Raw genomic sequence first — 22,375 nt, forward strand, 5'->3', positions numbered from 1 at the left:
CCAGTCATCGTGGGAGTATGGAACGTGTTGTGCACAGTGAGTTGGAGGTTTTGCAAGAGCAGCCAGAGCCTGCGACCTCGACGTGTGGTTTTTGTGTATCCCTAGTCAGTATGCTGACTGTTGAAGCTTCCGCCTATCAGCAGCAGGTGTTTGTTTCCCTGCTAGCTGATGCAGCTCTCGAAAAATTTGTTTCTAACGAGGCCATTGGCTTAGATGGTGGGTGGTATAGTAGTATTAGTTGTAGAAGACTTTATTGAGGCGCACCACGTAGGCGCCTAATACATCGATGGCCTGCTGAGCGAGCAGGCGCTGTTCTTCTTCACCCTCAGCACCAAGCCAGTCCACTCAGGTCCAGATGGTATGGGAGGAGGTGGGAAAGAATCCCGATTGCAATGCAACCGGACATGAAAATAGATAGTGTGAAAGGTTGGCATAAGGGGAAGGGCAGTTGGGGCATGATGGATCATGACGGAATTTGTAGATATAGCCATGCAGGGGTTGTGAGTGTATTCAACTGTATTTGCCGAAGGATATGAAGCTCACGAAAGGAAAGATTAGGATGAGGGTCGGGGTAGAACTTGCGGTTGAAGCAAGCAGCATTGTAATATTCGCTGATAGTGGCGCGAAGAGGCAGTCTCAACCCGCCCTCCAAGGATGTTGGCCAGGGGATGAACAGTGCCCGGTTACGAGTTTCACGAGCTAGCTTGCTCTCCAGCTCATTGCCGTCAATGCCCGAGATTCCAGGGATCCATCGGAGGAAGACGGGCAGGGCTGCAGCGCAACAAGTGCAGCCTCGAGCTCTGTGGACAGATGATGTGTTAGGCTTTTAGATTTAATGTCACGGATAGCAGCATGAGAGTCAGTGTATATAATATACTGAGGCACAGGTGGGAGAGAATGGAAACTTTGAATGGCATGAATGATGGAGATGGCCTCAAGCGAGATAATATCCGGATGGTGGAGAAAGAAGCTGCTAGTTTGTCTGACAGAGGTAGATCGACGATGATGAAAGAGAACCTCTCTTCCGGACCCGCGAGCAGCCCCATTTCAGGCATCCGTGTAAGCGACTCCATGGGTATTGAAGGGCGGACTATGATGAGAGGCAGCAGCATGTCGGCGGCCAGCATGCAGGACCGGCGACGTATTGGCTGGAAGAGGAAGTATACGGAGGTTAGTGGCCTCTGGAGGGAAGTAGTTGGCAGAGGGACTGATTGGATGGGGGAAATGCTAGCCTGGTTGAGAATCCAGCGTTCATGAACTGTGTCGGAGAGGCGAGCTCTCTGTCGGTCACAGTGAAGGGAAAGGAGACTGCGAATAGGATGAAAAAGCCGGGGGGCATAAAGCTTATCGGTGGAGGTGGTTATAGGAAGACAAAGAGCAGCGTTATAAAGGTCGTGAAGAGCTGTTGCAAGTGTGTCTAGCTGGCCCTGAGTGAATGAAAGATATGGTATAAAGTAAATGAATTTGTTAAGAGCCCGCGTGTAAGCCAGTCGACAGGCGTGAGCTTCCTCAGGCCAGAGGACCATCTCACAACTCAGCGAATAAATGGGCGACAGACTCACAGGTAGCAACAGCCACATTGAGAGCCCGAATATTTTTGGCGGCATGCAGAAGCATGCCAAGAGTGCGACATTGAGAAACTTTGAGGATTGGGGAGTCGCCCAAGATAAGGGAGATCAGTGAGTTCTGAGCTCGTTGATGAGCAGAGTGAGTCAAAAGTACATGTTCTGACTTCTCGGCCGCGGGAAACAGGCCTGAATGAAAAAGAAAGCGAGAAATTATATCTACTCCCTGCTGAATGGGGTCTTGAACTTGACCAGGAGATCCTCGGGAGCACCACAGTGTGATGTCGTCGGCGTAAAAAAGTGCTGAAGATCGGGTATAGACGTAAATGAACCGCGAGAGAAGCCATGGCGATATTAAAAAGGGTGGGTAAAAGAACGACACGGGCACCGCGGGCGAGACGGTGGGGTGTAGAAGTGAATTTTAATGCTCGGAAACAGGCCTCGCAACTGGAAAGGAAAGCTCAAAAGTAGTTTTACATGCGGGAGCCGCAGTCGGCGCTGGAAAGACAGGTAAGAATATGGCCATGGGAGACGCAATTGAATGCCTTGCCGACATTGACTGTGACCAGGGCGTGAAGCTGAGAGCTACCGCAGGTGAAGAAAGTATGCTGAAGTATGAGGAAAAGGTCCTGTGCATATACGCGGGAACAAAAACCAATGCGGGTATGAGGGAGCGAGTTTGAAAACTCCAAATGCCTACTAAGCCTAGAGAGCGCCATTTTTTCCATCGTCTTGCCGACACAGGAGGTCAGAGAAATGGGCCGGAGATTTGAAAGGGCTGGATGCTTTCCAGGTTTAGGAATGAGAGAAATAAGTGAGGAAGTCCAGGATGATGGCAGAGAGCCTTCTTCCCAGGCGGTGTTATAGAGGTCCCTAGTAGCACAATATGTTTCTGTAACATTGCAGCAACATTGTCAATGTTGTACAATGTTGCGATAACATTGGACTACATTTATCCAACATAATACGAAAACTTTCAACATTCGATAACATTGCTGCAATGTTAACAAGTAACATGCTGGCAATGTTGCTCTAAAGTGGTCTTTCCACATTGCAGCAATATTGTCAAATGATGTATAAATGTTGAACCACATACGATGACATTGCTATAACATTTACTTTATTGGCTAAGTGTCGTTCTTTCAGACTATTTCTGCAGCCCAAACAGAAAAGCCGGTATTAGGTCACTCCATTGACCTTGTCACTTCCCCGCATGACAATGTTTATTTATTTTTTAGTTTGAGTGCAACCTTGCATGTAATGTGCATGCGATGAACAGTACAAGTGTACTGAACTTCGTTACACTGAGATAGAAATATATATATTTATATGCAATATATTTAGACTGCTGAGATTGCATTATCTTTCAATTAAACATGCGGATTAAAGTTATAACTGCTGAAGAAATTTAGTTCTGTTTTCTCTAATGCCCCGCAGCCGCAGCCTAATGGTCATGAAGATCGTCGCGAATCCAAATCAAGTCGAAATCGCGGCCGCGCCGAGAGCCATTCCTGCCAAACCGCGTGCAAGCGGCGATCGCGGCAAATTTTTCACGTCCATGGAGCATTTTCCTTTTTCCATGGCTCACGTGTGTTTCCCTTATTCTAGCATAGTTTTCTTGTGGTCGCCGTGTTCTTGCTGCTGTGTTGCATTGCGGCTTCATAAGAATTCAGCTGAAATGACGGAGGCCTGCACAGAGGATAACATCAGTGGTGAGTGATTTCTAACCTACGTTGTTGAGCTGTGACACGTGTTGCCTGGCACAAAGCCAGTAGTGCATATATGCATGTGTTACCCATGCCCTTCGTGATAGTTTGGTAAAGTTCTACATTCATTGTATCATGAAGAGAGTGAAATGTTCGCTAAGCGAAGTGTCGATCCGGCAACGACGCCGAAGAATAGCAGAGGCTGTTAACGACGACTAGAAAACTGTTCGGCAGATGTCAGTCCTGATAATGGTCGTGACAGCAAATCATGAAGAGAGTGAAGTGTTCGCTAAGCGAAGTGTCGATCTGGCAACGACAAAGAATAGCAGAGGCTGTTAACGACCAACTAGAAAACTGTTCGGCAGATGTCAGTCCTGATAATGGTCGTGACAGCAGATAATGGTCGCGACAGCTGTCCATGTCTGTGTTCATAGAGCAGCGTAAAAATTTTGTAATTAGAGATGTGCCCACCAAGATGCTTAGCTGAGCAATTCGATTTTTTTTTTTTCAGGGATGCAGCTTCACTTGTGACATCATGATTTGGAAGAGACCCTCATCGTGACCAGCTGGAGGCTACCAGGGCACAAGCATTTTTAGACATGCTAAATTGTTCAGTCAAATGCTGACAATACTTGTTTGTAGTTTTCCAGTGCAATGGCGCATGCCCTAGTCGTAATGACTCTACTGTTCATAATATGTCTGCTTGTTTCTGAATACCGAACTAGGTTCTACTCCTACTTTGTATATTTGTGTCAAGTTTCTGCACAAAATAGTGCTACAGTGTGCTATAGTGTTTGCGTAAATTGAGTTGAGGGGTGAGTAAGTTGAGGGGTGGTGGGTGCATTTTCATGCTATGCTATTGTGCCCAGTAACTGTTCAAAACATTATCTCTGGTTCTTGTTCCTGAGTAGCCGGTGTGTTGTTTTGTAGCTTTGTTGCAAGTTACTTTAAAAAGTAATTAAATAAAATAAATCTTGTCTGTGAAATGTAGGCCCATGTGGCACATTTTTCAATCTATGCCAATGTGCCTGTGTAAATGTTCAGTATGTTATATATCTGCTTCAGTTTTCTCAATAGGCAGTACTGCTGTTTTATATTTTGTTGCAAGTTTCTGCAATTAATAATTTACTAAAATGTCATGTTTGCAAAACTCAAGTTGAGGGACATGCACATTTTTAAGCTATGCTGCTGTGCTTAGTAACTGTCGACATTATTTGTGCTTCCTGTTCTTGAGTAGCCAAATCGGCTGTGTGCTATGTATGATTGTTGCAAGTTTCTGCATAAAACGATTGTCTTGAAGTAAATGTCTTACATTTGTGAAACTAGCTGCTGTATGTCAAGCTAATAAGTATACTGGAATCAAGCTTGCTGTTAGGCTAATTGAATAAATTCTTGACAAATAAAATAGCGCTAAAAAACAAATGACGGTTATTTCTAATGTACATGCATATATACAAATCATTCTAATTGCCAGAATAACCACTTTCAGTGCCATTTTCAGGTCACAGCAGCTTATAGCATCTAAATGAGCACTGGTACAGAGCTGATGAATATTACATTTAAGGTCTCATTCAGAGCAAGCGGCTTGAAAAGTGGGGAAAAGCTGTGTTGTCCAGTGCAGCCTTTAAGGTATTCGTACTCCTCTGCACCGCACTGCCGTGTGGCAGCGAGTAATGTTCAGTTGCTCATTCTTGCGACCTTAAGCTACCATAACCATTGTGGTATGACGATACCATTGCACATGGTTTAGCCTTTCACAAGATAAATTTATTGAACAGCAAGCATCGATAGCTAGTGGCCATCAATGCGGCGGAATATTTCAGTAGCTTGGAATGCTGCCTGAAAGTTTCTGAAACATTACAATAGCTTTGCAGCAATATTGCACTAACGTTGTCATGGGAATGTTGCATGTGTGCAAATAAAAAGTTGTACCAATATTAAGAAAATGTTGCAGCCATGTTGCATTAATATCGTCTTCAGAAGTGGCTTAAACATTGACTAAAGGTTGTTGTAACATTGGTGCAATGTTGCTTCAATGTTGTCTTATGTATGTTGCATCAACGTGGCAAAAAGAGGACACTAGCCACGTTAAGGCAATGTTGAAAGCAAACATTGCGGCCACATTGAGGCAACAAAGTGTGCTACTAGGGTTTGAGAAGGTGCTTTTTTGCGTTATCGGGAGATTGCGAGGAGTGAAGTGACTTCATCTTCACCGAGAGCCGACCGAGTGGCGTTAGCAAGAAGTGCAGCTTCAAGCTTGTGCCGTGTAAAAGGGGCATCGAGATCATTGCTTGTACAGACTGTGTATTCAGGGTAAAAGGGGGACAAACGGGGTCGGAAATAAAGATCTGCAACGGTTGCGTAAACCTCATCGGGAGACTGTGGCTAGGGATTTAGTAAGAGTCGGGCAGCGGCAGGGGTGGCATTCTAGCCACCGTACTAATGTGGGTTCGAAAAAGATTCCAGACTGATTTTTTTTGGAGCGCCGTGTCAAGATTGGGTGGTATATATTCGCTATGAAGATTGATGGGAGAGTATGTGTGTGATGCATAAGTTCTGTGATCACGCATGGCGTCTCCGACGTAATGTGATGAGTTTTAACAAGGTAGCGTTAAGGAGCTCGTGTCGCAGAAAAGCCGGTGTCGTCGGCGTCGGCGGCGTTGGCCGTGAGCGATAAATCCCGGCATGCACTTCATAAATAAAAAGCAACTTCTAAGATGGGCTGGGTGGAGATCGAACTAGGGTCTCCGGAGTGTGAGACGGAGACTGTACCACTCAGCCACGAGTTCGATGCTTAAAAGCGGTACAAAAGCGCTTCTAGTGAATGCGGTGTTGCCTTAGAAATGTGCCGTAGAACGTTATACTGCGGTGTATATCGGTAATTATGAGCATGTTACTTACAGAAGTCGCAGTTACACGAGTAGCGAAGTACGTTTCCGCTACATTTCTTCTGCTCTGCGCACATGCAGAGCCATCTTGCGACAAACACAGAAGAACCCCTCCTCGCAATGTGCGGCGCTGCCACTCGCCCCTGAAGTTTCGCCGTGCACCCTCATGGGTTGTATAATCAAGCTCACAGCGCGATTGCTAGGTGCAGCGTCTGATGCCGGACGCCTCTGACGTGATCGCTGCGCCGTAGCGCTTCTGCTGGGAAAGCGTCCCCTGCGATGTGTGCCGAGCTGCTTCCGAGGAATCATGCTTCTGCGTGGTGCTCCCAAGCAAGATAGAGGACGATCCCATCAAGGCGTCAGCCCCATGATCGCTTCCGCCTTCATGGCGCGTCGCTGCCCGGCTTTCTCCCTCCGAGACACCGAGTTCTTTGGTTCGTTCCGCTTGCTCAGACGCACGTTTCGTTGCCGCGCCGAACGCTGCGTTGCTCGGCGCTCACCGCGTGATTCGTGAGTGCAAAGTCCGACGCGGGGCAAACTATGTCTTTGTGTGACTCAAGAGCATACCGAGCGAATGAGTGGGCGGTGCGAACAAGGTGCAATAACGCTATTGTGTTCCACTCTTGAAGGCGAAGCTTAAGCGTCCTCCAAATTTTTTTGTACGTGATATTGCGATGAATGAGTGTGGACGCCCTGGGTGTATTCGTGCTCTCAGTGTGTCGATGAGTAGCCAGGAAGTGTTGCCTGGTGTAGTCTCTTGTAGAAGGACTATGGATGCGGGAGAGGGTGGGGAGAAGTTGCAGAGATACGCGTTTGCCCCGCAAGCCGCGGCAATTCCAACTTGAGACGGGGATTAAATCGCCCTGCCATACTGGAGTGTAGGAGGATAAAGGAGGGGAAGGAGACAGGTGTGTACTGGCATGTGTTCTTCGGGGTGGTGGCGGTAGAAAACATTTATATAGGACAAATACAGGAGGTTATGCGTGAGCTGACCCTAAAGGGGCCAACCCTCACAAACACTAGATGGAGGTCCCTAGTTCGGGACCCCAGTGGCGTCTGCCGCCGCTCGGGCTCGCCCGACTAAGGCCCGTTGGGCCTTCAGGTCGGAGCAGCCGAGCAGGGTCGCCTCCCAGTCTTCCCGGGTTGGGTTGGAGTGAGGGGGGATAGCCGGATTTGAGGGGCAGGCCCACACCATGTGGTAGATGTCCGAAGACACCACCCCACAGTGCGGGCAGCTGCCAGAGAAAGCAGGGTCGAAGTGTTTTAGAGCTGCCGGGCACAGCAGTGTGTTGGTATAGAGGCGGAGTAAGAGCCGCTCATCCGCCTTTGAAAGGCCTTTACATGGGCGGGGGTAAAGGATGTGGCTAGATTGGTAGTAATTTACGATATCTTTGAATGTATAAGCCGGATTAGGATCAGCGTCCTGGTCGGAGGGGGCGGAGGAGGAAACTTCCCGGAGAGAGAGCGCGCGGGCGGCGGCGTCGGCAGCCTCGTTTCCTGCCAGCCCCTGATGAGCAGGAGCCCAAATAATATAACGGGTAGCGGGGTTCCCAATGTAGGAGCTATGTTGAAGTATCCGGTAGGCTAGATAAGGGGTCCAGCCCTGTTCGACATTCCGACAGGCCCCTCGCGAGTCGGAAATTATATATTTCGAGTCAGAGTGGGAAGCAGCCAATGCTATGGCGACCTCCTCCACATGAGTTATGTTGCGGGCCCTGAAGATAAGACCGTTGACTGTTTTCGCCTCGTGGACGACAGCGGCCGTGTACCACCCCCCATGCTGCGGACCAGAGGCGTCCACATAAAAAACGCCGGGTTTAGAACCATAATGGCGTGCCAGGGCTTCCGCCCGCGCCAAGCGTCTGCCATCATGGTCTTCGCGTGCCATTTTGGCGGGAAGAGGGCGTACGCGGAGGGAGCATCTCCACGGCGCTGGAATGCGTACCCGTTCTTCCATAAGTGTCGTATGTTTGATGTGGAGCCGGGCAAGAAGGCGGCGGCCCGATTGCGTCTGCGACAAACGCGTATATTGATTTGTGAGGTGCGCTTCCCTCAATTCCCTAAAGGTGTTCACCATTCCCAGCGCCATGAGGTGCTGGTTTGAGGTATTCACCGGAATATCGAGGGCCCGCTTAATGATTTTGCGGAGAATGACCTCGAGGGCATCCTCATCTTGCTTCCGCAGGTGGAGATATGGAGTCGAATAAAGGATTCGACTGGTTACGAAGGCGTTTGCCAGCCGCAAGGCATCCTTGCTTCGTAACCCCCCGCGTTTATTGGAAACCCGGCGGACCATGCGGCCCACCTGGTCCCCCACCTTGCGGAGTTTAGGGAGAAAAGGTCTGCTGAGCTTGCGGAGAGACGGTGGAGGGAGTGGGAGGGGTTAGAAGTTGGGTGTAGCGATTTTCCATTACTTTTCGGTAACGGCGGCAGCAAGATGACTGAATTTATCCTCAAGACGGGCGTGTAGTTCTTTTAGTTTGTGGTCGATTTCGGCTTCCATTGCAGCAAATCTAGCATCTATTTCTGGTAACGTGAGGGTAGGTGGGGCATGTGAAGTGCGTTGTTTCTTTGTAGGGGAACACTCGAAGATTCTATAGAGGAGGATGTGGGATCAAGGAGGGATGGAGAGGATGTGGAGAGGGGTACTTAGGAGGGAGGAAAGACGGCTTAACTCTTGGAGCTGTTGCCCAATGCTGGCGTCAGTGCCGCCGGCCGCCTATAGGGTAATGTCATTGGCGTAGTTTGTATGCTAGATGCCGGTCCATTCTACTGCCCTCGTTACCCCGTTCAAGACGAGGTTGAAGAGCAGCGGAGAGATGACCGAACTTTGCGGGGTACCACATTTAAAATGTGAAAGAAAAATTATGTGTGTGTGTGTGTGTGTGTGTGTAAAACCTTTATTGGGAGGAAGCTTGAGGTAGCCGGAGCAACCTCACGCAAACACTAGGTGGGCTCCTCATTACAGGAGCCCATTGGCGACCGCTGCGGCTAGAGCTCGGTGAACCAGGGCCTTCTGGCTTGCCAGATCGGAGCAGCCGAGCAGGGCTGCCTCCCAGTCCTCCCGGGTGGGGTTGGGTTTGGGGGTGAGGTTCGGGGTTGACTGACATGCCCACACCATATGGAAGATGTCCGAAGACTTCTCCGCACAGTGCGGGCACTTTCCTGTACAGGCAGGATCAAAATGTTTTAAAACTGCCGGGCACAGCAGCGTTTTGGTGTAAAGGCGGAGGAGTGTGCGTTCCTCCACCTTTGTAAGACCCTTACAAGGCTTAGGATAAATTGCATGGCCGAATTGAAATAATTCAATAATTTCTCGAAAAGTGAGAGCCGGATTGGGTTCGAGATCCGTATCATAAGGGTCTGAAGGCGTTGCCCGGAGAGTGAGCGCGCGGGCGGCGGCGTCGGCCGTTTCATTGCCTTCGAGGCCCATGTGAGCTGGAGCCCATACAATCGTTCGAGACGCGGGGGCCCCGAGGTAGTCACTGTTTTGAAGGATGCGGTGCGCAAAGAGAGGAATGTACCCCTGTTTAATATTTCTGCAGGCCCCTCTCGAGTCGGTGATGATGACTCGTGAGTCCTTGTCTGCGGCGGCTAACGCGATGGCAACTTCTTCCGCATGTGTTATGTCTTGAGCTCGGAACGTTAGGCCATTCGCCGTGATTTTTTGATGGACGACTGCGGCTGTGTACCAACCCCCATGGTGAGGGCCGGAGGCGTCCACGTAGAAAATTCCGTGTTTGTTCCCATAGTGACGGGCCAGTGCCTCCGCCCGCGCAAGGCGCCTGCCACTGTGGTCGTCACGTGTCATGTTGGCCGGAAGAGGGCGTATGTGCAGGGCGTATCTCCAGATTTCAGGAATGCGTACGCGCTCTTCCGTAAATGTTGGGTGGTGGATGTGTAGTCGGGCTAATAGGCGGCGTCCCGACGGCGTTTTTGAAAGTCTTGTGTATTGATTAGTCAAGTGCGCCTCTCGGAGCTCCGCGAATGTGTTTATCATCCCCAGACCCATAAGACGCTGGTTGGATGTGTTGATCGGGAGATCGAGGGCACGCTTGTACATCTTTCTGAGAATCACTTCGAGAGCGTTCTCATCAAATCTGCGCAGGTGGAGGTAAGGAGTCGAGTAGAGTACTCGACTGGTCACGAATGCATGCGCCAGCCGCAAAGCGTCTGTGCACCGTAACCCCCCGCGTTTGTTGGAAACCCGGCGCACCATCCAGCCCACCTGGTCCCCCACCTTGCGCAGTTTTGCTAGTGTTGTATCAGCCCGTCGATGTTTGTGGATAAGGAGACCAAGTACTCTAATCTCATCGTGTTCGGGTATTGGACCGCTGGCCAGGGATAGTTCCATTTTTGTGGTGCACTTAGGCGACGGGCGAATGTGCACAAATTCGGATTTGGACGGTGAGCATTGAAGGCCGCAGCGGCGGGCGTAAGCCTCTACGATCTGCGCCGCTTGCTGCAGGTTGGCCTCAATGTCTCCAACCGATCCGTGTTTGGCCCAGATGGTTATGTCGTCGGCGTACAGCGCGTGCTGGATGCCTTCGACCGTCGCCAACTGAGCCGGGAGTTTCATCATGGCCAGATTGAAAAGTAATGGCGAGAGGACCGCGCCCTGTGGGGTGCCTCTCGTTCCCAGTTTATATGGGCCGTGTTCTTCGTCTTGTATTCGGATGAAAGATTGCCGATCTGAGAGAAATTGCTTGATGTACTGAAATGTGTTATGTCCACAGTTCGTCTGGGAGAGATGTTGCAGTATGATTTCGTGTGTGACATTGTCGAAAGCCCCCTTCAAGTCAAGGGCGAGTACTGCCTTATCGTTGAAGGGATATTCGACAGGGTTGAGAATTTCTCGATCGAGTTGAAGCAGAACATCCTGAGCGGACCTTTGCGGGCGGAAACCGAACATGGTGTCTGCGAATGTATTTTTATTTTCCAGAAACCCAGACAGCCTGTCCCGCACCATGGTCTCCATCAGCTTTCCCGCACAAGACGTGAGGGAGATGGGGCGGAGGTTGTCTGTGTTTATGGCTTTGCCGGCTTTCGGAATGAAAGTTACCAGGGCGGTCTTCCATTCAATTGGTAGAGGTGCCTCACCAAGCCAGATCGAGTTGATGAAAGCGAGGAGGGTTTTGTAGGCGGGGTCGGGAAGATTGGCAAGCAGTTTCACAGTTATCTTGTCCCGGCCCGGTGCTGTTCCTCGTTTCATTTTAGCCAGGGCCGCCTTCAGATCTTGCAACTGGAACGGTTGATCCAGATCCGCGTTCTCTGAACCTGCATACGAGTACGCGGGTCCTCCGGGGTCCTGCTTAGTGCAAAGATACTGGTCGCGCAGTTTGCATGCTAATTTTGATGTATTTCCATCGAAGCTATGAATAGCTCGTTGGAGATGTTTTTGTGGTGGTGGTGGTGAAAAACTTTATTTAGTGGAGCCGCGAATTACTCGTTACAAGGGCTGGGCCGGCTCCTGATCACGGGTGGTGGCCAGCAGGCAGTGCCTGACGGCGACCGCTTCAGCCCAGTCGACCAGTCTCCTTTGTGGAGCCGGTTCTGAGCTGGAGACCGCGATCTCCCAAGCCTCGTTGTCCGTAAGGCGCAATTCGGCCGGTGGTTGAAACTCCGGGCATCTGAACATAATATGTTCGAATGTAGCTCTCGGGGCCTCGCAGAGGGAACATTCGGACTGATGAGTAGAGGGGGAGAAGAGTGCCAGCAGTGCTGGGGAGGGAAAGGTACGGGCTTGAAGGTGTCTCCATGTTATTTGTTGTGGTTTAGTTAAGGAGGGGTGTGGGGGAGGGTAGTGAAGTCTTTCAGACCGGTAGTGTAGTGTAATGTCGTTGTAGGTGATCAGCCGATCTCTGGCACTGCCTAGGTCCTCGGTATCTGTTGCTCGGTCGACGTATGCTCGAGCAGCAGAATTGGCCGCTTCGTTACCCGGAGATGTTTTTGTGTCTCGGCGCGAGTTTGAGTCGGGTCAATTAGGGCACGAAAAAGGCGCCACGTGCTCCGGCTCGTGCAAGTGTGACAGTTACTGCGCCTTTCCCTTCCTGTGAACCAATTTAACTCCGGCTCGACATTTGTCTGGCCGCCGTGTTGCAGCGGTCTACCCAGTTTGAGTCGGCGAGTTGGGCCGCGTACTCTGCCGCTCGCTGAGTGAGCTCGGCGATACGAATTTTGAGCTTTCTGTTATGTTTTTGGCGTCGCCATCTGCGGACGAGGCTGTGCCGCGCTTCCCAAAGGTGCAGAAGCTGGTTGTCCACCTCTGGAGTGGCCTCCGAGAGCTGAATTTGTGTTTCCACCGAATGAAGATGTGTAACCAATCCTTGTGCCCACGCGTGGTATCCTTGTTCGTGGATAGAGGCCGAATTGATGTAGCTTCGCCGAAATTTATTCCAGTCGGGTAGCCGAGCTTGTGCGTGGGGTCTTGCCAATGGTTTAGTTCTTACAGTGGTATTGATAAGGCAGAAAATATGGAATCATGTTCTTGTCCTTGTTAAGTGAGGGTGTCCACAATTCTGTGGCGTCCACGCATATAACATGAACGGAGATGTAACAGTGAGTTGTGCGATGTCACATTGAACAAGTTTGAAGATCAGACACTGCGCTTTCCTTTCCTGAAAACCAATATAGAATATGCAAGAAAAAATATAATAATAATATTTTGCACATACGTAAGGAAAGGCACAGTGCCTGTCAAACACGGTTGGTGGATTTTTTTGTAGGCAGGGAAAGGCGCGGTAACTGACTCACTTGTTTTCTGTGGACACCGCAACCGCGCCGTAAGGGAAGGGAGGAAGGTGGGAATGAAAGTGGAAAGAGAGAAAGAGGCGCCGTAGTGGAGGACTACGGAGGAATTTAGACCACCTGGGGATCTTTAACGTGCGCTGACATCGCACAGCACACGGACGCCTCTTCGTTTCGCCTCCATGGAAACGTAGCCGCCGAGGTCGGGTTCGAACCCGGGTACTCCGGCACAGTAGTCGGGCGTCTTACCACTGCACCACCCCGGCGGGGCACTTGGTTGGTGGACATCTGTGGACATCTGAACCGCTGCTTAAGGGAATGGAGGAAGGTGGTAGTGAAAGAAAGGAGCCATAATGGAAGGAAACAGAAAAAGTTCGAGTACCTGGGAATCGTTAACGCGCATTATCGTTATGGAGACCTACTGGTACTCCCTGATGAGGCTGGGACAGGTGTCACCGCCGATTGCGGTGGGGGCTAGCCTGCCTCAGAATGTTTGTCTGTTGTAGGCCGTCATTGCACCCGCCATAATTTCGGTGGTGGACGACGGCTGTTGTTGCAGCGCACGTCTCCCTCTTCCTTTTCTATTTTCTCTTCTGTCTGCACGAGGCAGTGCAGGGGCTTGCCCCCCCCGGGGTGGTGCAGTGGTAAGACGCCCGACTACTGTGCGGGAGCAACCGGGTTCGAACCCGACCTCGGCGGCTGCGTTTCGATGGAGGCGAAACGAAGAGGCGTCGTGTGCTGTGCGATGTCAGCGCACGTTAAAGATCCCCAGGTGGTCGAAATTACTCCGTAGCCCTCCACTACGGCTCCTCTTTCTCTCTTTCCACTTTCACTCCCACCTTCCTCCCTTCCCTTACGGCGCGGTTGCGGTGTCCACAGAAAACCTTTCCCTTCCTATAAATAAATCAGTGGAGGGGGCTGAGCCACAGAGCCAGTAGCAGGCCCGTGTTAACGCATTAACGTTAAGGGTCCCGTGTCGCAGAAAGGTCGGTGTCGTCGTGAGATCTTTCATAGAAGGCATCAAACATAGCATCTATGCAGACGATATAACAATCTAGATCGATGGAGACACCAGGGCCGATGTATCGCATAGGCTGCAGGAAGCCGCGTATATTGTTGAAAACTATGCCCTAGATAGAGGCCTAGCTTGCTCTCCTCACAAATCTGAACTTTTCTCAATGCGCAGCAAATCACAACTGACCGTAGAATCCCACCTACCGCACCTACACAAACTAGTGGAGGTATACGTGGGAGGGAGCAAGGTACCGAGAGTCAGCATCATTAGGATCCTGGGGTATTTCCTAAAGCAGAATAGGAAAAACACCACCATCCTGAAAAGGCTGCAGACGTATGTCGACTAGGTAATGGGGATATTCAAGCGAATCTCTCTCAGGAACAAAGGCCTCAGAGAACACTGCCTAATAAAACTGCTTCGTGCCTTTGTAATCAGCGAGATAGCTTATGCCACCCCCTTTCTCAATCTCACTCCTGGTGAAGTAGAGGTTCGAGAAAATGATGACAACGTCATTAAAAAGGGCTTTAGGCATCCGCCTAACTTGTCGACAGAGAAGCTTCTAGCTACGGGAATGCATAATACCTGGGAAGAGATTGCTAAAGCGGTCAGCGAGGCCCAGATTTGGCGGCTAAATTCCACTGTAGTGGGCCGAAAAATACTGCAAGAACTACAGCTTCAGTCAGGTGAGCCACCCTATGTCGCTGAACTCCTGGAGCTTGAGACGCGGAAACTATTCAAAATTGCACCGATCCGTAAGAATATGCACCCGATTCATGACAAGGAGCGAATACAGCATAGAGCAAAATTTATTCAAAGCAAACTAGTAAACGACTCTCCTGAGAAATCCGCCTATTGCAATGCTGCCTGCGGGCTAGAAGGGGCTGCGGTCATAGCAGTGATAGATGGGAACCACTCCCAGAAAGTATTTGGGTCTATTAATACGCGTAACGCTTTAATAGCTGAAGAGGCTGCGATAGCGCAAGCATCTACAGGCACTAAAGCCAGAACTATCCTTTCAGATAATAAGGCGGCTGTTGGGAACTTCAGCAAAGGCTTAATTTCCAAGTAGGCAGCCAGTCTACTGAGAAAGCACCCGCTAAACCAGGAGGTTGCAGTCATCTGGGTTCCAGCCCATCTCCTCGCTTGAGGTGTATATACCCGAGCGGCCATAGAGACCCCGCTACACGGAGAGAAAGACGCCCTCATCACATACCAGGAGCTCTCTGAGACTCCCAGACTGAACAGAAGGATCTATCCACCACGAGATAGGTCCCTAATACCCTCAGAAGGCACGGCCTGTCAAAAAATTCAGGCCAATCGTTTCTTTCCTTATGCTACTCTGCATAATGAGTTGATAGGGGACCCAGAGGCTTGCAATCTCCTCAACGTACCTCTGAGTCAAAATCACCTAATCTGGCAATGCCCCGCATGCCGAATACCTGTACAAGGCGCCGAAGATCGTGCTCTCACGTGCCTCGGCGACTGTCAGCTATTCGTTCGCTTATTTTAACCACCATGTGCATCTCCAGGGTAGGCAAACATTCTAGGGGGTACTTCTATCGAATCAACTGCAATGCCGCCAAAAGCCTCCATTGCGCTGTAGTCAGAAGCCCTCCCCTACCAGCAGGTTTCTCTTTTTAAGCGATAGCTTCACTCGGCTAGCTAAACCCAGGTATCATCGTTTGTATTGTGCGTGGCAGTGCGCGTCAATTACTGTGGAGAGGAGTGCCCATGGGCGACATAATGCAGCGGCGCGCCAACGCGCGCTCGTGCCTGGAGACCTGCCGGGGTAGTGACGTAACCCGTACACGCATCTGAGAGGAAGAGCATGTTGTTGTGGCTGCACGAGGCAGCAAAAGAAAGAAAAGGAAGAGGGGAAAGAAAGACGCGCGCCGCAACAACAGCCGTCGGCCATCACCGAAGCGGTGTGGGTGCAATGACGGCCTACAACAGATTAAAAATTCGGTGGCAGGCAGCGAGATGTCGGCCAGGGAGAGGGTATGTAACAACGCTCGTGCTGCGCGATAAGGAAGGCGACGCAAGGACGGACACGTTACCTAAAGGGGTGAGTTGGCCAGCTGGCCCTGTGATTTGATTATTGTGCGTCCACGCCGCCATTCTTGCCTCGCGTCTCTGAGAGGACACTTGCGCGTCCGGCGCTAGCCGGCGCGTTCTTGCAATGCCAGGAGCCAAGCGGCTGAAGCCTTTTACGTTTTTCGGCCGTGTGCCGCAAGGCACCACAACGCTAGAACTGACGAAAATCCTAGTGAAACGTTTTTCGAAAACGGAACTGGGTGGCGTTCAAGATTTCACAGGCGGGAAGTTCGAGATTTTCCTGAAGACTAGGGCTGCTGTTGAGAGATTCCTGAACGATCCCGTCGTAGATGTTAAGGGAACTGCGGTGACTTTTGAGTATCGAGGCACGCGCGCGAAGCTGGTGCGCGTCTTTGGCTACTCATCGGAGCACCATGACGTAGAGTTGGCAAATGCACTTAAGCCCTATGGAAAAATTGTCAGCGTTGCCCGCGAGACCGTCCCCGGTTTCCCGTTCGTCACCACCGGGATCCGACGGATAAAGATAGAGATGAAGTCTGAGATTCCGAACTTCCTGGATGTGATTGATACAACCATCCAGTGCGAGTATGAAGGAGTCAAGAGGGTATGCCGCAAGTGCGGATATGAAGGCCACATGGGCGCGAGTTGCAACACGCCACAGTGCGAGCGTTGCGGCGCGTATGGGCATGAAGTGTGCGATGCCGTGTGCCCTAAGTGTGGTGAGGACCACGCTGTAAAGGCATGTAAGAAGAGGACATTTGCGTCCGTGCTAGGGAATGAAGACGTGAATGAACAGCCAGCCGATTATTGGGAGCAGCCCGCACCAGCACTCGTGCTGGCAACTCCTGAGAACCCGAAAGATACCGAGACGCAGGGTGATGCGTCTACAAACGCCGTCACCGAGGAAGATAGCAAGGAGGCGACGGCTGCGGCCGCGCCATGTGAAGAGTTAGAAGAAAAACAAGCAGAAGTTGTCTATGAAGACCACGAGGTGCCCCCAACGTCCGCTGCCGGGAAAGCGGTTACGGACATTGCCGCACCCTCTACAGCGCCCGAACAGAACCCCGAAAAGAAAACTGAAACTGGACACTGCCAGGTGCCCTCAGTGGCCGCCACGGTAGAGGAACAAGAGTGTGCAGCCGGCGTCGCTGCCGCAAAAAAAGACCGATCGGTTGAAACTGAAGAAGATGAAGAGAAGGACATGGATACGACCACAGTGCGCCCCAAACGCAAGCGGAGTCCCAAAAAGAAGAAAACCAAAAAATCAGCGCCATCAACATCATCGGAATCTTCCGCCGACGCGCCGTTGACGAAGCGTGCGTTTCTGAAAAACCCTCCACCAATAAGCGAGAGCAGCTCTGACACTGAAACAGAAATGCCGAGCCAACATCGCTGTCACATTTGCAACACAACGAATTGTGATTGCTACTCGGACATCTCGGACATCTACGACGCCGATTCCACAGCGGAGTCACCTTCCGCTTCTCCCACTGCTCATGACACCGCTCCCTCCTCATGAGGTGGTCGCGCTTTCCCCCCTTTCCTTCCTTTAGCTACATCCTGGCCTTTTCCTTCGTTCTCGCAACGCTAAACATTCGCGGCTTTACTAAAGCAGCTAAACAAGCTGAAACAATAGACATAGCCCGCGCCAAAAAGATCGACATCCTCGCACTTCAAGAAACTTATATTCACCGGCAAGAACAAATTGAAAATTTTGACCTCCGTTTCAGCACAAAATCCTATTGGAGTTTCGGAAGGAAGGGTTCAGGGGGAGTTGCGCTCATTTTCCTAAGAGACGCCGGCCTGTCAGTCCTACGCCATGATAGGGACAACGCAGGACGCTTTGTCTCGATTGACCTTAACAATGGCATGCGCATCATTAATGTATATGCCCCATGCCGTTTTGGACAGCGAGAATTTTTTGAGGGGCTAGAAGAGAGATTTATTGGCCCAGCCAAAATAGTGTTATTGGGCGATTTTAACTGTGTCCTCTTCAAAGAAGACCGCCGCTCACTTCGGGGTACACCACGGCGGCTTAGACGAGACCACAATGGCGCACAGGCCTTGCGTGATCTGGTGGAGGAGTTAGACTTAACCGATGCTTGGCGCGCACTACAACCTGGTCGCGCCGGCATGACCTGGTCTGGCCGTGGTCTCGAAAGCCGTATTGACCGCGTCTATGTCTCTGCTAGCGTAGCTGATTCCCTGCACTCTGTGTGGGTATTCCCCAATGCCCTAAGTGATCACAAGCTGCTTATCACGCGCTTGTGTGCGGCTGATATTTCTCCACGAGAAAAGGGTTGCTGGAAATTAAACACGCGACTTCTGGATGACGAGCGTGTCCAGCAGGAAGTCGTCAAAGTTATAAAGCGTTACGTCTCCCCTAACATGGATGCACAAAGCTGGGATAATATGAAAACCTCCATCAAGATTTGCCTCCAGGAGTGGGGGAAGAAGATGGCGCGGGAAGAGAGAGAAGAAATCCGAATAGTCTCGGATGCCATCATCGTGCTATCAGCCCCATTTTCTCAGGGACCAAGCATCCCCGCGGCGTTGGCCACCCTGCGTAAGGAGTTCCATCGTCTTCTAAATCGGCGCTGGGACAGACTTCGCGCAACAGCACGCGCTGAACGATGGGAAACCGAGGCATGGTGTTCGCGTCATCTGCTACGCCGTCGCCTTGCCAGAAAGAACGAAACCCTCTCTGCAGTCGAAGATCCACTCACCGGCCATATTGTTACGAACCCTGAGCAGGTATTGAGTTTAGCACGCGATTTCTACATCGAACTTTATGCTGCTGAGCCCTGCACCCCCACATCGTTCCAGCTGGAGGTAGCAACTGACGCACCTAACCTAGACGACACATGGCTGTCGTCTGAAGAACTCCACACAGCCCTAAAACAGATGAAGCCAAACAGAAGCCCGGGTATGGATGGACTCCCGCCAGCTTTTTACATAAAGTTTTGGCCGTCGCTAAAGACCGCTTTCACCAACTTAGCAAACGACGCCCTAGAGCGAGGGGAACTAACTCCAAGTATGAACGAAGGCCTCATCACACTCCTGTGCAAGGACACTTCCAGGAGCAGTGACCTTAAAGCTTGGAGGCCAATAACCCTTCTAAATACGGACTACAAGGCAATTGCCAAATGTCTCTCCTTACGCCTGACGCCTGCTCTATCGTCAATAGTAGGCCCGCAACAGGCTTGCTGTGTCCCAGGCCGTTCGGTAGAACTTCACGGCATGGCTCTGAGAGACCTTTTGACATGGATGGAATCACGCAGCATCAATGGCTTTCTTTGCTCCCTGGACCAAGAGAAGGCATTCGACCGCCTGAGTCACGAGTACCTGTTTAGGACACTTGAGCTCGCGCGCATTCCCGTACAGTACATAAATATGTGCAAGGCGCTTTATGCCGCACCACAAGCAGCAGTCATTGTACAAGGGCGCATCTCAATGCCATTCTCCGTGGAAAGGGGTGTCCGTCAAGGTTGCCCCCTCTCCCCGTTGCTCTATGTCATAGCGATTGAACCCCTCCTGCAAAAGATTGTTAGAGATGGCGGCATCCACAAAACACCTCTGCCAGCTGGCCCTCCCTGCACTCCAGTGTTCGCCTACGCGGATGACGTTTCTGTGGTGGTGCCAGACACAACATCACTGGAGAGACTACTTGAATTAACTACGGAGTACTGCCAAGCGAGTGGGGCTCGCCTCAATCACAAAAAATCCACTGTTATGGCCTTGAACGCGACCCCCTCCCCTACCACTATCCAATCGATCTCTGTTACTCGCGAGACACGAATCCTCGGATATTTCTTCGATTCGGCTGGGCCAGCGCCTAGAAATTGGAATAGGGCTGAAGAGCAACTGAGCATCAAAACCCACAACCTTGGTGCTCTAAAATGTCCCCTGACTGCGCAGGCCACCATCATCAAGACAATGCTGATTTCTACCCTCAGCTTTGTGGCCAGCATTCTTGACATCCCCCCAGACAAGAAAAAACAGCTCCAGAAACACATATACCGCTTTTTGTGGCAGGGAGCCCCCGATAAGGTGAAACGCGCCATTGTCTGCCTGCCCAGATTCAAAGGTGGCCTGGGGCTGCCCGATTTGGATATTCTCGCAAGGGCTCTGCACATCAAATGGACATTCAGAGCCGTCGAATGCGACATGCCGCTAACAAAAACTATGGCTTCGTACTATCTGTCGACACGGCTGCGAACATTCACTGAGAAGGCCCTACACCACAACACCCCGCATGCAGGGTCGCCCCTATCATTTTACCGAACCGCAGCCACAGACTTAGAGTACCTGAAAGAAAACTCGTCTGACGTTGACCCACGAACCATGCACCTGAAAGATATTATCAATATGATCACCCCTCCGCTCCCTGCCCGCCTATCAAGATACATGCTATGTGCAGAAAGACCCAGTTGGCAGTACATAACGGCCCACTTCCTCGATGCACGCCGAGCCTCCCTGATGTGGAGGTTCGCAAGAGGCATCTTACCTATCAGAAGGCGTGCCTTCGTCCCTGCGACGTCAGGAATGATTGACCTGTGTCCCTTCTGCTTGGCCCGAGAGACAGCGGAGCACATCTTTCTTGACTGCCTAATTCCCGCAGCACTCCTAGAGCGTCTGAGAGATATGTTCGGACTCCCCGGGATCCCATACCCCACCGTGCGCTACTTCAACCCGCTTCCAAAGGAAGGGCGCAAACAGTTTGTCTTGACACTGGCAGAGGTCAACTATCAGGTGTGGTTGGCCCGCTGCAAAGCGGCCTACTCGAACAAGACTCCGAGCCTCCATGAAGTGAAGGCCAAAATCAGAAAAGAACTATGGTTCCACCTAGAGAGAGAGAGACGCCACTTAGGGAGAAAGAAGTTTTTTGAAGAATGGGGACACCCCATGGTGATCTTCAAAGAAGAAAACGGAAAACTCGAAGTGAGATATTAGAAGACTTGCTCGCGTCAGGCTTCGACCCACCGGGGTGGTGCGGACGTGGTGCATATGCACTGCGACCCCGCCCCGGTGGGAACAGGCCGGATTGCATGAGCCCCTTGGCTGGGAAAAGCCCGCTCCCCGAAACAAAAAAACCCCCAAACCTTATGGTGCGGGAGGCCTTGCCTGGGGTAGCCGTAGGATGATGATGGTCGCAGGTTGAGGTCTGTATCCTCACAGGAGGATCGCACCTAGTGCATCCTTCCTTCCATCTGACAAGGCAAGGCTAGTCCCCGCCGCCATAGGCGGTGACCTACCTGCCCCATCCCCATCAGGGGAGTCTGTTGTTGTTGTTGTTGTTGTTGTGGCTGTAGGAAAAAAGAAAAGAAAATGCACGGGCCTGCTACTGGCTCTGTAGCTGAGCCACCTTCGCTGCCTTGTGCAGATAGAAGAGAGTATAGATAAGAAAGAAAAGGAAGAGGGAAAGAAAGACGCGCGCCGCAACAACAGCCGTCGTCCACCACCAGCGGTGGCGTGTGCAATGACGGCCTAGAACAGATAAAAATTCGCTGCCAGGCTTGCCCCCGCCGCAAGCGGCGGTGACACACCTGTACCATCCCCTCATCAGGGTTGGTTGGTTGGGGTCTTTGGGTTATTCTCGGGGGGGGGGGGGGGGGGGGGGTACCGGACACGGGTTATGCCGGCCTTAATTCGCGGCGGCACTCTTGGTGTCCGGGGGGAAGGGGAGATGGGATGTTGGGAGGGGAGGGGGGGGGACAACTCTTAGCAGCATCCCAGCAGATATATATACGCCTCCGCGGAGAGGGTGAGGATAGTTGACGCCCTGCGCATGCGCGCGCCTAGCGGTGCGCTCGAACCAGCACCACCTAGAATATTCTAGATCTAGCTCCATCTAGAAATTTGTAGACCTTCCGAGCGCCTCGCGCAACGAGTTGGCAGCAGTAGCATTCAGGGAACTGACATCGAACATATCTGTCCCTTCTACTGAGGCCCCATTTTTGATTTCATTCCCAGTTCACCTTCAGCTGGCGCACAATGTACAAGGCGATGCCAGGTCCCGCTCGCTGGGCTGTACATCTCGGTAGCCTCCCCTCGGCCATGGAGACGCTGAAGAGCTATAGCACTTTTCCGAATTCTTGCGACGCGGATGCCATTAGAGGAGGCGAGCGGTTCCAGCAAACTGCATTGTTCCCGGGCTTCCAGTGCCTGAATGTCCGACGGTGGACGCAGCATCGGGAGTTGTCACAAGGGTACCGCTCCCTGGTCAGGAAGGTGCTCCGGGCGACGTGTCACTCACCGCGGCTGCGGCACCTTAAAGAGGAGGAGCAGGAGTGGGCACACGCCGAGGAGGTATGGATCATGAGTTCTCACAACATGGGCACCAAAATATTTTTAATTAGTGCGGTCTTTCCAATTGAGTTTTTGCTTAAGATATATTTA

Source organism: Amblyomma maculatum, chromosome 3 (assembly GCF_055883805.1).
Source record: "Amblyomma maculatum isolate TAMU_Amacu chromosome 3, ASM5588380v1, whole genome shotgun sequence".
Taxonomy (NCBI): domain Eukaryota; kingdom Metazoa; phylum Arthropoda; class Arachnida; order Ixodida; family Ixodidae; genus Amblyomma; species Amblyomma maculatum.